We start from the raw sequence: 14858 nt of genomic DNA, 5'->3' as shown, positions 1-14858 counted from the left end.
ATCTGGTCCTGAGCCACCCTAACAAATGATTCTTCTGACTGAACCATTGTTGCAGCCACTGTGTCAATCCTTCCTGTTGACGGATTTCCTCTTCTTCACTGTCCCTCCTCTTTTCCAAGCATAAAATCCTTCTTCAGAGCCTGGTGCCTCCTGACAACCTGTCCAAAGTGTGTAAGACAAAGCCTTGTGATCTTTGCCTCTAAGGAACACTCTGGCCACACTTCTTCCAAGATAAATTAGTTAGTCCTTTCAGTGTGTGTGGTATTATCAATACTCTTTGCCAGCGCCACAATTCAAATGCATCAATTCTTCTTTAGTCTTTTCCTAACAATGTCCAACACTCACGTGCATATGAGGCATATGAAATACCGTGGTTTGGGTCAGGCACACCTTAGTCCTCAAAATAACATCCTTGCTTTTCAAGACTCTCGAGACGTCTTGTGCAGCAGATTTACCCAGTGCAACACATCTTTTCATCTCTTGATCGCTGCTTCCAGTGGTCCGTAAGTATCAATTGTGGATATAAGCAAAACAAAACTCTTCGCAACTACAACCCTTTGATGCATTTATCACAGTGTTGCCCATTGGTCCAGTGGTGAGGATCTTGCTCCTCTTTACATTGAATCTTAATCTCTACTAAAGCCTGCAAGCCTTGCTCTTCATCAGCAAGTGTTTCAGCCCTTTTCACAATCAGCAAGCAACGTTATGTATCTGCATATAACATGTTGTTAATAATCCTGGTGCACATTCTTCTTTACATAAGCTAGATTCTCTGATGATGTGTTCATCAATGAGACTGAATAAGTATGGTGAGAGGATACAACACTTTCCTTGGTTTTAAGTCATGCAGTAGTCCCTTGTTCTGTTTTTATAAGTGCATCTTGATCCATGTACAAGTTCTTCGTGGGCATAATCAAGTGCTCTACAATTACCATTCTTCTCAGTGTTATCCATAGTTTGTTAGGATCCACACAGTCAAATGCCTTTGCATAGTCAATAAAACATAAGTAAATATCTTTCTGATATTCTCTGCCTATAGCCAAGATCCAGCTGATGTCCCTTGTTCCATGTCCTCTTCTGAATCCATCCTGTACCTCTAGCAGCTCCCTGCCATTATACTTTTGTAATCATTTTTAGATGATCTTCAGCAAAATTTTACTTTCATGTAATATCAGTGATATTGTTCGATAGTTTAAACATTCTGTCGGGTAATCTTTCTTTGGAATGGGTATAAATATGGGTCTCTTCCAATCAGTCGGGCAAGTGGTTGTCTTCCAACCTTCCTGGCACAGACAAGTAAGTACTTTGTCTTTCGTCAGTTTGTTGAAACATTTCCATTGGTATTCCATAATTTATGGAGTCTTGTTTTTAGCTAATACTTTAATTGCACTTTGAACTTTTTGACTTAGCCTTGTATAAATTACCAAGTGTTGTTGAATGCGTAAAAGTTTATTGACAGTAATTAAATTTTGATTATGATTTTCATGTTCTGCAAAATTTTATTCTCCTGTATGCATATATAGGGAGGCCTGGGGCATAGTGGTTACACAGTGGGCTGTTAACCACAAGGTCAACCATTGGAAAGCACCAGCTCCACAGGAGAAAGACAAAACTTTCTAAGCCCGTAAAGGATTAGAGTCTCAGAAACCCACAGGGGCAGTTGTACCCTGTCCTGTAGGGTTACCATGATTCAGCATTGATTCAATGGCAGTGAGTTTGGTTTTGGGTTTTTTTTAGGTTATATATAGAAAAAATGTAAAAGACTGTCTTTGGTTGGGGCTCAAGCAAACAGGCAGCTAGCAGGTTTGGGGTCAGGGACATAGTTCTCAGACCCCTGTTTTATAGATGTGGAGTCAAAGGAGAATTGTGGTCCACTCTACAATATTTACTCCTGTCATTTCAAGTCTCCTGTTGGTGAGCACAGCCATGGGAGAGAAAGAAATCTGTGCCAGCTCCTGATCAGTTGCCTGTAGTCTTTCTCATGCCACTAAATGGGATGAGCAGGGACTTTCAATGCTCCATCCATTTCCCTTCAGCCCTTGTCATTTCCATGCACACCAGCTGACTTCCAGCTACCATTGCTTATATTCCTTCTCTGAAGACCTATCTCTGGCTGCCAGTCTCCTTTTCCTGTGCAGTAACAGGTTGAGAGTGCTGGGAAATGTAACTCCGCAAAGAGAAGTGAAAAAGAGGAAGACCCTTGTTGAGATAGATGGACATAGTGGCCGTAACAGTGGGCTCAAACATAAGTATTGTGAGCATGGCACAGGACCATACAGTATTTCCTTCTCTCCTGTGGACTTGATGGCACTCAACAGCAACAAAAGAAGCCCTCAAGCAATGAATGGCAGGAGCTATTGAATAAAACATCCAAGCGCTAGCTCTTTGGATAATCCAGAGGTATGTTTTGCACGTTAGATCTGGTGTTTACAAGAAGTATTTAGTCCCAGCTCTGCTGTGTGTTTTGTTTTGTTTTGTTTTGCTGGATAGCACCCTTGTTATTGTTTGTCTCCTTACCTCCGCTGAATTTTCTCACTCCAACATGGGTGAAATTTTAGGGTCATGTTGCTAAGAGAATACTGCACTTGAACCCTAGTCTCAGGACCTGCTCCTTGTGGGGAACTCAATCAAGATTGTTGGCATCCAAATCCTCTGAATCCATCAGTATCTGAAGCCACTCCACCTTTTGGGATTCCAAATGGGTGGGTACTTTCAAGGTCTCTCCTGAGTGTCTGCTTACATGGTTAGAAAGAAGTGTTAGCTTCAGCTATCTGAGCTAGCAGAGAGGAAGGGTTTGGTTTACACCCGGTGGCTCTAGAGGTGGAAATAGAGTTATCAAGGAAACAACACGGAAAGTGGAGCTCAGATCAAGAAGAACTCAGAGAAGGATACTCACTGATTTACGTAGATGGAGACGTCAGTGGGGAGCTGTCCAAATAAAATTTGGCTGGAAAATTCTTGGTAAGGGTATTAAAGCATATCCAGTTATCTGGTTGAGGTTACGCTGGCAAATTCTTTGATAGCTCGTCACATGCATACAGCCCTGGATCCTGAGGTTAAATATAGGAGTCTCGAAGTAGTGGTAAACATTAGGGATTTACGTACAGCAGAAAAGAATCTCTATCCAAGTTGTCCTGACAGAGTTGGTACCTTAGCCAAAACCGCACACTGTATTCACAAGAGGGTTTCCCAAGAACCCCAAAATGGTTATTGTAGAGAACGGTGATTCACAATCCAGTCTGACACCTCTTCCTACCCGCAGAGAAATTGATCCATTGTTGGGCAGTCATAATCTCCCCCAGAAAGAATTATGGCACAATTATCTTGCTCTTCAGTGCCTCCTTCCTTGCTTTTTCCTGGATAAAATGGTGGGGGCAAAAAGTAAAATATTTTATTGCTTTCAAAATCATGTCCAATAATTTATTGGGGTAATTCTCTACTTATCACCACCAATTGCAAACCCCAGTTGCACCGTAAATTTTCTCAGTGACACACTCACTGAAAGGACCTGTCTGACATGGGCACTGGGTTTGTGGGAATATTTTATCCCCTAGAGAAGATAAAAGATTTTAAAATTTCATCCAGGAACTGGCAGGGATGATAGAGATCAGGGCGGGAGGGGCCATAAAGTGCCAGAAAGAGAATGAATCCTTTAAAGTCTTAAGCTTCAAAGCGGTAGTAGGGAATAATGAAACGAGGCTGTGCCCTCATTTGATCAGGGTTCTAATCTCAATTCTGTTGCTAATTCCCTGAGTGATAATAGGCCATTCAGTTACCTTCACTGTCTTCATCTTTTAAATGAGGGGACTGGAGCCATGATTATTAAGACCACCTTAGCTTTCAAACTGTGTGATTTACAACTGCAATTATTTTCATCGATTTCCTAAGTAATTTCTCTGTGCATTCTCTCAAAGACGTAAGACAACTACATACATGACATACATAAGAGAGCTTCAAAATATTTGACGAAAAGTTGAATTAAAGATTATGGGAATTCCTCACAAACTTTTTGAAGCTGTGTGTGTGTATGTGTGTGTGTGCGTGCGTGCGTGCGTGCGTGCGTGCGTGTGTGTGTGTGTGTGTGTGTGTGTAGAAAGAGAGAGAGACAGAGATGGAAAAGAGAACCAGAGAAGAGAGAGAGAAGGTGCCCTACCTCTTGGTTAATTGCTCAGCTGATAATAAAGGGTTGGTGGTTCAAACTCACCAGGCATTCTGTAAAGATTATAGAGTTGAAAACCATTGTTGGAATTATACATTGCCCTATAATGTCACTGTATGATGGAATAGACTCAGTAGCAATGGGATAAACATACACACACCTTCCACCGTGATTATTCAAATTATATACTGTGCACAAAAGAGACAGAAAATGGACTGTGTAAAGAAGAACACAGGATTAAAGAAGACTCACTAGTAACCTCCCATATGCAGATCACTCCATCTTGCTTGCTGAAAGTGAAGAGCACTTGAAGCACTGACTAATGAAGGTCAAAGACGACTGCCTTCTATATGAATTGCACTTCCACACAAAGAAAATAAACATCCTCACAACTGGAGCAATGAGCAACATCGTCACAAATGAGGAAAATATCGAGGTTGTCAAGGATTTCATTTTACTTGAATCTACAGTCAATGCGTCTTGAAGCAGCAGTCAAGAAATTAAATGACAGATCACATTGATCAGGCAAATCTGCTGCAAAAGACCTCCTTTAATAGTAAAAAGCAAAGATGGCACTTTGAGGACTAAGGTTGCTTCACTTAAGTGAAAGCATTTTTAATAGCTTCATATGCATATGAAATTTGCATAACGAATAAGACCTTTACATTGAAAGGCATTGGATGCCTTTGAATTGTGGTGTTGGCAAGAGTATTGGGTATATCATAAACTGCCAGAAAAATGAAAAAAATGAGTCGAAAGTCTTGTCTTCTGTAGAGCAGCTGCTGGTTTTGAATTTCACACCTGGCTTGTGTAACCACTATGCCACCAGGGCTCCTAACTAAACTCACTGCCTTCTAGTGAGTGTTGACTTTTAATGATCCTATAAGATAAAACTGTCCCTTCTGGCGGAGGGGCTAGTGGGTTCCGAGTGCCCATCTTGTGGTCAGCCCAAGGGAAGCCATGATGCCACTAGAGCTCATCATGGCTCATCATGGCTCCTACGGGAGAGAAGAAAACTGTCCCCACAGGGTTTGTAAGATTATCATCTTTTCAGAAGCACACTGCCACCTCTTTCCCCTGCGGGATGAAGAGTGGGCTCTAACCATGGACCGTTCAGTCAGCAGCTGAGCACGTAATCATTATTCAACCCAGGCTACTCTCCTTAGTTATCAGTGAAGGGGAGCCAAGCCAAAATGAGTGACACTTGACCTTTTATGATGATGATGATGATTTTTTTCTAATGGTGAAATGTGGAGACATGGGATCTTTCTCCATCACAAGTTGGAATATGAAATTGTGCAGTCATGTGGAAAGCATTTTGGTGGTCTCTCAAAAGATCCAGCATAGAATTATCATAAGACTCAGTGATTTCACTCTTTCATGTATAGCCCAAATGATTGAAAGCAGGAATCTAAGCAAAACATATGCAAAAAATATGCACAACCATGTTCATTGAAGCACAATTCATCAATTGATGAATGAATAAATAAAACTTGATGTGAGGGGGAGGCCCTCCCCCCCAAAAAAGACTGGATTTTTTTCAAAGCTATGTTTTTAAATTTGTTTATGAACAAACTTTATCACCTTCAAAGTACTCTCCATTACACTTAATATATTTGTCAAAACTGTGATTCCATTCTTGGAAACATTTCTGAAACTCATCTGTTTGGATGGCTGACAGTACCTCCCTCATTGTTATCGTCACCTCTTCTATGTTGTCAAATCGCTGTCCTTTCATGTCCCTCTGCATTCCTGGAAACAAAAAGTTGCCAAAAGCAAGGTCAGGTGAGTAAGGTGCATGGGGCAAAAGACATATACTGTTTTTGCCAAAAACTGGCATACGGAGAGGACTGAGTGACCAGATTGATTGTCCTGGTGTCAAAACCAGTCCCTCCTCTACCACAAATCAAGTCTTTTAAAAATCATTTTATTGAGGGCTCATATAACTCTTACCATAATCCATACATGCATCCATTGTGTCACACACATTTGTACATTTGTTGCCATCATCATTCTCAAATCATTTGCTTGAGCCCTTGGTATCAGCTCTTCATTTTTTTTTTCAAGCCGTTTTTGCCTCAGACTGTTAGGGCATCTTTTCATACCTCTAAATAGAAAGCTTAATTAACAGTCTGACCTGATGGAATGAACTCCAAGCGAGTCAACATTCTCATCCGTTCAGGAAGTTGACAGACATATAGAATGAGGTTTGTCATCAATTGACATTTCACCTTTTTTGAAAGGAGAGAACCACTCATACACTTGAATTTTTCACATAGTGTTGTCCTCATAAGCTGTGTTCAATATCAAAACACTTTCTGCAGCATGTTTCCCAAGCAGGAAACAAAATTTCACAGCCGCATGTAGTTCTCTTAAATTGGCCATCACATAAAACGAGGTTCAAGCAACCCTGCTTGGATGAAAAATTCACTGTAACCAGAGAGAACATTCGCAGGGAACACCACTGGGTGTACTAACTCAGAATGAGTTGATAGATGCTCTCCTAATGGGGAAAATGCATACTACAAAAGCTCCGCCCAGTGGAGCCTTTTTTCCATTTGGGGAGGGGATAGCCCCTCATATGTGTTCAATGTAATACTACTCAGAAATGTAAAATCAAGTTTCCAAAAAGGTTCTGGGAGATAAGCTTTTCCTTGCTGCTTTAAGTTTCTGATGACTCCTGGAATTCTTTGGCATCCCTTGCCTGTGGCTGCATCACTCACTCCAACCTCTGCCTCTGCCTTCATTCTGCTTTCATTTCTTCGTGTCGCAGTGCTCAGTCTTATGAGGATCCTTGAGAGGGTATTTAGGTCTCCAACAGACAATCCAAGGTGTTCTCTCATCTCAAGATCTTTAACTTAGTCACACCTGCATAGATACCTCCCCACTGATCACCAAGTAAGCTCACATTGACAGCTTCCACATGCTATATTCTTCTAGCCACCATAGACGATGTGATTGGTAACATAGAGAAGGGAAAACTAGGAAAATGGCAGAATCAGGAAGCACAGTCAAGTCTCATAGATAAAGTTGGGTAGTGTCAGCAATTGAAGCAGAAAATATCAGAAAAGGGGCTGATTTGGAAATGACGATTGCAAGTCCTCATTTGGACCTCAGGAGTTTACGATCTTTCTGGCCATTCAGAAAAGCAATGTAAAGTTAATTATGGTCGCTAAAGTTAGGTTAAAATGTATTATCTTATCATTCAATCTCCCTTTTCACTTATTTTTAAGTTGTTCCCATTTTGAACAAAAACAACAACAACAAAAAACAGTGTAAGGGAAATCCAGGTGGATTAAGTATCGGTGACTCTCACCAGAGGTGAGGGATGTGAACAGCCTTGTTATCATGCAGAGGGCGTCCAAAAGTAGATTAATTTGGATGCACTTAGGTGAAATGAACACTTTATCATTTGATTTCCTTTTTGATCCATTTTAAAGTTGATCTACTTTCTAATATTTTCTGCTTTCTTTTCGATTGAGGTTTTTCTTTGTTTTACTTTGTTATTTTTGTTAGCTTTTGTAGGGGGGAGGTTCTATGTTTTTCTGTATATGAAATTCAGGATAGTTAAATCTGTAGAAAAGGTTTTAAAAAAAACAAACAAACATGTAGTTCTGAAGTTAAAGAAAAGGGTCTGGTCAGGAGACATCTATTTTTTAGTCATTAAGTTTGAGCTGTTGACTCAAGGTGAAGAGTTCAAACCACCAGCTGCTCCACACGATAAAGACAATGAATGCTCTTTGCTTCCATAAAGATTTACAGTTTGGGAAACCCTATGGAGCAGTTCTGCACTCTTGGGTCACTATGAGCCAGAATTGACTTGATGGCAGCTCTTATTCAACAAGTGAAAAATTTAAGTCGGCCCAGAGGTGCCTCAGAAGAAAGGGTTGGTGGTCTTTTTTGGATAAAAATCAGCCTTGGAAAACCCTATGGTGCCCAGTTCTACTCTGACACAAAGGAAATGGTTGTGAGTCAAAGTCCACTTGACAGACATTGGCGTTACGTAGAAAGAAGCCTGGGAACTAGTGAGATGACCCAAAGTGCATTGCTGTATCATAAGGTAAGCAGGATATCAGGACATCATGTCAGGGAACCCCAACATAGAGGAGGATAAAAAGAGATTTTAAAGTAGGCAAACAGAAGAAAAAGCCATATTGGATATGAGATGAGTTGTGTACATAGTGACTGATCAAAGCCAATTGGAAAGAAATCATCAAAACGTACATACTCAAGTTATGTAAGCCTCCTAGTAGTAGGACTTGACACCCCCTGACTGCAGGTCTTTGGGAAAGTTCTATGTTTGCATTACATCCTGGAACCCTCAGAACCTTCCTGTGAGGTAGGTGCTAGGACTCGACTTACTAATAGCCATGAACTGGAACTCTTATTCACATGCAGGTCTGCCTGGCTGCAGCATGTACACTCATGTACAGTCTACCTTTTCAAGAGTAGTTGAGAGTGAATAAAGGGGGAAGGAAGGAAAGTGTTCCATATGTAACAAGTATTCACAGTTCCCCAGAGATTGCCCAAGAAAGGAAAACCAGAGGGAGGATGGTTGATAGACAATCACCTTTTAAATAGGGTGTGTTAATCTGGGTACTTTAGAGAAACAAATCCACAGAAACTCACATATAAGAGAGTTTTATATAAAGGTTAAGTGCACATCAAGAAAACATCCCAACCCAGTGCTGCCCAAGCCCACAAGTCCAGCATTAGGCCATATGTCAGACATCAATCCACAAAGTCCTCCTCCATCTCACAAAACACACACTATGATGCCTACTGCAGAAGAAAACCAAATCAGTGAATGTGTAATCATCTCAGTGCTGGCAGCGATCTCCACACGGCTGCTCCAGCACCCAAGGCTGCATCAGGATAGGTAGGTCCATTAGGATAGGCTTCTCCTCAGGGACGCTCTTGCAGGAAGTAAGTCTTGCCAGCTGGAGCAGGGAACTGGCTAAGGCAGCTGCACCCTGATCCAACCATGAGAAAGCAAGAGACCCAAGAAATAGAAAGGTGAGGCTCACTGAGCTATCCCTCCACCCTTCAATTAACCCCAGATGTGTTATTCGGCCAGGTTGACCCAATAAACTACCTTCTATGGGATCCTTGATCACTCTTGGAGAGAAGGAACCTAAAAGGAAAGGTTAGTGTAAAACAAGGGAGCCATTGGTTGACTTCCCCAAGGTCATTCAACAGGAAGAGGGCTGTCAAAGTCATAAATGGTTACATTGACTCAAGATTCCTCTGAAAATTGTGGACAATAACCCATCACTTATAAATGCATAGTGCAGATTCAATAAAATAGAGTCATGGAACACTTTCAAATTTAATTATCATCACAATTATGTGTTTGATAGCCTTGAAAATGTGTCTAGAAGCAATGGCTGGTAAAGGATCACAAGAAAATAGAAAAGATTTGTTCAGATGAGTCTGTAAATTTTCTAAATGGAATTTGGCAAGAGTTAAATAGGAAGCTGCCCTGGTTGTTAGGCGCCATCAATAGGTTCTGATACGTCTGTAACAGAATGAAACACTGCCCAGTCTTGCACAATCCTCACATTCATTGTTTCGCTTGTGTCCATTGTTGCATCCATTGTGTAAATCTATCTCACTGAAGGCCTTCCTCTTTTTCACTGACCCTGTATTTACCACATATGTTATACATCTACATATACACTTACCTTTTATGCTTATGTGCATATATATTTATACATATATATTTACACACATGTTGTTAAGTGCCATCAAGTCAATTCCAATTTATAGTGATACAACATACATCTTCCTTCTCCAAGTCTGCACCTATCGCCTGAGAAAACTCGTGGTTGATTTGCAGATAATTCTGCCCAGTACCTGGTAGCACTACAAAGTGTACAACAGCAACACGACAGTCCTTGTCTGCCACTTCCCTGCAGGCCAGTAGAGAAGGGAAATTTCCCCAATGAACAGAACTTTGAGCAGTCAGCTGTGAGACTGCATATTGATTCATGGAATGAGGCCAATGGTTTGGCTGGATGGACAGGGACTTGGAAGAAGCATGATTGATAAATTGGTGACCAAACAATTTGGAGTATACATATAGACTTATCTGGATGGGCCAAAAAAGTGAAGATTTGTATGTTTCATATGAATGCACATCAAAGGGTTACTTATGCAGAGGAGAATTTAACCAATCAAGCAGAGAAGATCACACATTCTGTGGAAACTAGTCGTCTTCTTTTCCAAGTCACTCCTCTTATTGCTCTAGAGGCTCATGAAAAAATTGCCACAGTGGCCAGGATAAAAGTTATTTGTGGGTTCAGCAATCAGAAGTTATACTTACCCAGAACCACTTTGCTAATGCCACATCTGAGTGCCCAATCTTCCAACAGCAGAAACCAACATTGATTCTGAAATATAAATTTCATTCCTCATATATCACCCACCATCATGGTGGCAGGTCAATTACCAAGGGCCACTTTCATCATTAAAGGGCGGCATTTTGCTCTTACTAGACACTAAATCTGGATATGGATTTCCCTTCCCTTCATACAGTGCTTCTGCCAAGACTACCATCCCTATACTTACACAATGTGTTACCCATCAACTTGGTATGCCCAACAACATCACATCAAATCAAGTGACTCACTTCACAGGGAATGAAGTGCAAAAAATGGGGCTATGCTCATGTAATCCATTGGTCTTAGAATGTTTTCCATAACCTGTAAGCAGATGACTTGTTAGAATGATGAAGTGGCCTTCCAGAGACACAGTTGTGGTGCCAGCTATGTGGCAATACCTTTCATGGTTGAGGCAATGATTTCCAAGAAGCTGTGTCTACTCTTAAGCATCATCTACTATATGGTGCTCTTTCTCCACTAGCAAGACTCACAGACCAGGAACTAAGAAGAGGAAATGGGACTGGCGCCATGTGCTATGAATTCTAGTGATCCACTAGCAGCATATTTTTGCTTCTTGTATCTATAACCTTATCAAAATATTGAATGATGTAGGAAGCATCAAGAGAAGATATAAAGAAACTAGCGTCATTTTTCTGGAAAGAACTAGTTGACACTCCTCCATTTTAGGAGGCAGTATATAAGCAATAACCTGAAGGAAAAAGTTCCAGCTGTAATGAAAGCATTAGCCAAAAACAAGGCTCCAGGAATTGATGAAATACCAATCAAATTGTTTCAACAAACTGACAAAACACTGGAAGCAATTCTGGTCTATGCCAATAAATTTGGAAGACAGATACTTGGTAAACTGATTGGCAGAGATCTTTATTGGATCTATTCTAAAGAAAGGTGTCCTAACAGAGTGCTGAGATGATGGAACAATATCATTGATAGCACATGCAAGCACATTTTTTTCTTAAGATTATCTAACAGTGGTTGTAGCTGTACATTGGGAGGGAGCTGACAGAGGTTCAGGCTGGATTCAGAAGTGGATATAGAACAAGGGATAGCATTGCTGATGTCAGATGGATCTAGGCTCAAAGCAGAGAATTCAAAACAGATTCTTTTTTATTTTTTTAAAACATTAGGGGCTCATACAACTCTTATCACAATCCATACTTATACATACATCAATTGTATAAAGCACATCTGTGCATTCTTTGCCCTAATCATTTTCTCTTTTTTTCTTTTCTTTTTTTACATTTTATTAGGGGCTCATACAACTATTATCACAATCTACACATATACATACATCAATTGTATAAAGCACATCCGTACATTCTTTGCCCTAATCACTCTCAAAGCATTTGCTCTCCACTTAAGCCCTCCGTATCAGGTCCTCTTTTTTTTTTCCCCTCCCTCCCCACTCCCCCCTCCCTCATGAGCCCTTGATAATCCACAGATTGTTATTTTGTCATATCTTGCCCTATCTGGAGTCTCCCTTGCCCCCCTTCTCTGCCGTCCATCTCCCTGGGAGGAGGTCACATGTGGATCCTTGTAATCAGTTCCCCCTTTCCAACCCACTCTCCCAGCCTCGCCCCTCACACCCCTGGTCCTGAAGTTGTCGTCCACCCTGGGTTCCCTGTGCCTCCAGCTCCCATATGCACCAGTGTACAATCTCTGCCCTATCCAGTCCTGCAAGGTAGAATTCAGATCATGGTAGTTGGGGGGAGGAAGCATCCAGGATCTGGGGGAAAGCTGTGTTCTTCATCGGTACTACATCACACCCTGACTGACCCGTCTCCTCTCCTAAACCCCTCTATGAGGGGATCTCCAGTGGTCGACATTTGGGCCTCGGGTCTCCACACTGCATTTCCCCCTTCATTCATATTCTTTTTTTTTTTTTTTTGCATGATGCCTTATACCTGGTCCCTTTGGCACCTCGTGATCGCACCGGCTGGTGTGCTTCTTCCATGTGGACTTTATTGCTTCTGAGCTAGATGGCCGCTTGTTTACCTTCAAGCCTTTAAGACCCCAGACACTATCTCTTTCGATAGCTGGGCACCATCAGCTTTCTTCGCCACATTTGCTTATGCACCCGACAAAACAGATTCTTACTAGTTTTTTATTTATTTGTTTTTACTGACTATGCCAAGACATTCAACTGTGTTGATCATAACATACTATAGATGGCCTTGAAAAGAATGGGGACTTCTGAATACTTCCTTGTGCTTGAGGGGAACATGTAGATGAATCAAGAGGCAGTTGTGTAACTAGAAGAAGGGGATACTGCATGGTTCAAAATTATAAAACTGTACATCAGGGTTGTATCCTCTCACCATACTGATGGTGAACAAATAATCAGGGAAGCAGATTATATGAAGAAAAATATGCCACTAGAGTTGGAGGAAAGCTTATACACAACCTGCAATAAGCAGATGACACAACCTTGCTTGTTAAAAGTGAGGAGGGCTTGAAGCACTTGCTGATGAAGATCAAGGATTGCAGCCTTCAGTTTGGATTTCAACTAATTGTAAAGAAGATCAAAAAACTTCACAACTAGACCAATAGATAACATCTTGATAAATGGAGAAAATATTGAAGTAGTCAGAGAATTTGTCTTGCTTGGATCCACAATGAATACTCATGGAAGCAGCAGTCATGACATCAAATGAAACATCACATTGGGCAAATCTGCTGCACAAGACCTCTTTAGGGTGTTGAAGAGAAGTAACTTTGAGGACTAAGGGGCACCTGATCCAAGACTTGGTATTTTCAACTGCCTCCGATACATATGAAAGTTGAACATTTAATAAGGAAAACTGAGGAGAAATCTTGCTGGCCAAGAATGAGAGAGTGGCCACAAGCAAATCTGCCTTGGAAGAAATATGGACAGAGTGATCCTTTGAGGCAAGAGTGGCAAGACTTCATCTTAAATGTTGTGACATGTTGTCAAGAGAGACCAATCCCTGGAGAAGGACATCATGCTTGCTTAAGTTGGATTAAGCCTCAAGCAGAGAATACAAAACAGATTCGTACTAGTTTGGTTTTTTTTAATCAACTATGCCTAGGCATTCAACTGTGTGGATCACAACACACTACAGATAGCCTTGAGAAGAACAGGAATTTCTCAATACTTCATTGGGCTTGTGCGGAACATATAGATGTATCAAGGCAAAAAAGCAAGACTCTGAACAAGATAGATTGATACAGTGTCTGCAACAATGGGCTCAAGCATAGGAACAATTGTGAGGATGGCTCAGGACGGAGTAATGGGTCATTCTGTCGTGCATAGGGTCACTTTGGGTTAGAATTGATTCTACGGCACCTAACAACACATGTATTGTGATTAAAGTCAATAGTAATCAACAGCAACACAATTTCTTTTTTAAATCATTTTATTGGGGACTCATACAGCTCTTATCACAGTCCATCCATCCATTGTGTTGAGCACATTTGTATATTTGTTGCTATGATCATTGTCAAAACATTTTCTTTCTACTTGAGCCCTTGGGATCACCATCTCATTTTTCCCTCCCTCCCTCATGAACCCTTGATAATTTATAAATTATTATTTTTCTATGTTTTATATTGACCGATGTCTCCCTTCACCCACTTTTCTGACAGCAACACAATTCTGACATGGTTACGTATGGCTCAGATACTTCACAAATGAAGGTTTGGATTGACCAACCAGAAAAGAACCTGGGCTAACCAAGGGGCTTGCAAAGGATAAAGTGTATAAAGAGTGTTTGATTAGGCAGCACATATACTAAAACTGGAACAATACAGAGAAGATTAGCATGGCCCTTGCCCAAGGATGACATTAAGCTTTCCATGTGTTTGGAAAAAAGATATCAATAATAGTTACACAATACAAAGAGTGAATTTGCATTAAATTATACATGTAGAAATTGTTGAATGTTTCGTTGTATATATTTTGCCATCATTTAAAAAATTAGTTACACTAATACCAATGAGTATAAAGAAGAAGAAAATGTTCTAAAATTGATTATGCAACTCTTCTTGATTGTATGATGTGGGAAAAGTGCCAATAAAGTTATTTTAAGACTATGTAAAATAAGTGAAAGAAGGTAATTCTCAATATTAGCTATGAATATGTGGTCAGTTACAGAAATGAAGAATAATTGTTGTGAGTATTGCCTTTTTGTATAATTTTATCACATAGTTTTGTTTTGTTCATTTATAAAATATAAATGGAGTAGCACATTTTTGCTTGTATGTGTGCCAGTTGTACCATGTTAGATAAAAGTATACTTCTATTATCTTTATTTGGAGATTATATATGGTTTAAAGAG

General features: G+C 40.5%; 1 pseudogene; it reads left to right on the top strand.

Moving 5' to 3' along the window:
- Positions 1 to 14287: 14287 nt before the first annotated feature.
- Positions 14288 to 14384, top strand: LOC142460419 (U6 spliceosomal RNA; annotated as a pseudogene).
- Positions 14385 to 14858: the final 474 nt, after the last annotated feature.

Source organism: Tenrec ecaudatus, chromosome 10 (genome assembly GCF_050624435.1).
Source record: "Tenrec ecaudatus isolate mTenEca1 chromosome 10, mTenEca1.hap1, whole genome shotgun sequence".
Lineage (NCBI taxonomy): Eukaryota > Metazoa > Chordata > Mammalia > Afrosoricida > Tenrecidae > Tenrec > Tenrec ecaudatus.
This window is presented reverse-complemented; position numbering and strand designations above follow the sequence as displayed.